The sequence below is a fragment of the Schistocerca serialis genome, chromosome 5 (genome assembly GCF_023864345.2).
Source record: "Schistocerca serialis cubense isolate TAMUIC-IGC-003099 chromosome 5, iqSchSeri2.2, whole genome shotgun sequence".
Classification (NCBI taxonomy): Eukaryota; Metazoa; Arthropoda; class Insecta; order Orthoptera; family Acrididae; genus Schistocerca; species Schistocerca serialis.
This window is the reverse complement of record NC_064642.1, coordinates 792,469,236-792,471,063: the sequence shown is the minus strand read 5'-3', so window position 1 is coordinate 792,471,063 and position 1,828 is coordinate 792,469,236. Positions and strand designations below refer to the sequence as shown.

At 51.3% G+C, this 1,828-nt stretch overlaps 1 non-coding gene across 1 annotated transcript; it reads left to right on the top strand.

Moving 5' to 3' along the window:
• Positions 1-265: 265 nt before the first annotated feature.
• Positions 266-349, top strand: Trnas-gga (transfer RNA serine (anticodon GGA)). Its single transcript is given in 2 exon segments — positions 266-305; positions 315-349. It is a non-coding gene; the product is annotated as a tRNA-Ser (tRNA).
• Positions 350-1,828: the final 1,479 nt, after the last annotated feature.

Sequence of the window (1,828 nt, the reverse complement as noted above, 5' to 3'; positions counted from 1 at the left end):
GTGAGTAAGCCTAGGGACCAATGATCTCAGCAGTTTGGTCCCATAGGAACTTACCAATTACATTGCAGAATCACTTTCTTCCTCGAAGCCGTCATTATCTGAGCTATGGTCCGTGGAAGAGTCACTGGAATTGTCTAAGGATATGAGTATATTTTCGATATTAGTTTCTTCATTTACTTCACTTTTTCATGCTTCCTTAACAATGGTTTCTGTGTAGCGTACAAGTAACTCCACTTCTGTGGCGTTATCTGTGTCACTGCTGCCGGCCCGAGTGGCCGAGCGGTTAAAGGCGCTACAGTCTGGAACCGCGCGACCGCTACGGTCGCAGGTTCGAATCCTGCCTCGGGCATGGATGTGTGTGATGTCCTTAGGTTAGTTAGGTTTAAGTTGTTCTAAGTTCTAGGGGACTAATGACCTGAGATGTTAAGTCCCAAAGTGCTCAGAGCCATTTGAACCATTTGTGTCACTGCTTCCTCCTACAGTGTTTGAATATCTGTCAGAGGCCGGCTTTTGGTATTTGTTGCGACGTAGTGTTTAATCTGTGCCTAAGGCATTTCGATGGCGTTGAAGTGGCAGTCGTATGCTGGAAGCCTAACAACCCTGTAACCGAAGACTATGTCACAGGTCAGCCAAAGTAGGACAGCGCAACAGAATACTGGCCACTGTCAACCGGGCGCCGCACCGACGCTGAGGTGGGTCTTCACAGTGCAGGAGATAGCAGTGGGTCACCCATGAGTGACTGATGCGGAGCCCGCAGAGAACCAGAGAATTCCTGCGAGAGGCCCGCACCGAAGTTATGCCATTCTGTCTCCCAAATCCAATAAACGTTACAGCATAATACTGAAGCAGGTCAGTTATCCAGATGCCCATCTCCTGAAGCGATTTCCGCGTAGCCCGTCTGGCCAGTCTGTCAGCAAGTTCATAACCTGGGATTCCAACGTGCCCTGAGGTCCAGACAAACACCACTGAACGACTGGACCCTTCCAGGGCATAGATGGACCCCTGTATGATCGCTACCAAAAGATGGCGAGGGTAGCACCGGTCGATAGCCTGTAGGCTGCTCAAGGAGCAGAGTATGAACGGATATGCTCAAGAGCATGAGATATGGCCACCAGCTCTGCAGTGAAAACACTGCAGCCATCCGGCAAGGAGTGCTGTTCAGTATGTCCTCTGTGAACATAGGCGAAGCCAACGTGACCGTCAGCCGTCGAGCCGTCGGTGTAAACCACTTCAGAGCCCAGGACGCGTCAAGACTCGAGAGGAAGTGACAGCGGAGAGCCTTGGGAGGTACTGAGTCCTAAAGGCCATGCGAAAGGTCCAGACAAAGCTGTGGCCGAGGTATACACCATGGAGGTGTATGTGAATGGACCTGGAGTACAGGTGGTAAAGGGAAGGACTACAGTTCAGGCGGAAGGGATCAGACGCGAACTGCAATCGAAATCCCTGACCTGGGCCGCCGATGCAGGACATGAACCTTCGTGACTGGGAAAAGGAGATGGTAATTTCGATGCACAGGAGACCTACGAATGTGTGCAATGTAACTGGTGAGCAGTGATGCACGTCTGATCTCCAGTGAAAGGGCTCCAGCCTCCACATGTAAACTGGCCACTGGATTTGTGCTAAAAGCACCCGTTGCTAGTCGAACTCTGCAGTGGTGCACTGGGTCTAGTAACTGCAATGTTGAGGGTGCCGCCGAACTATAAACAAGACTCCTATAGTCAAGGCAGGATTGAACAAGGGCTCTGTAGAGCTGCAGCAGTGTAGAGTCATATGCGTCTCAATTGGTGTTGCTCAGGCAGCAGAGGGCAATGAGGTGCTGCCAGCACTT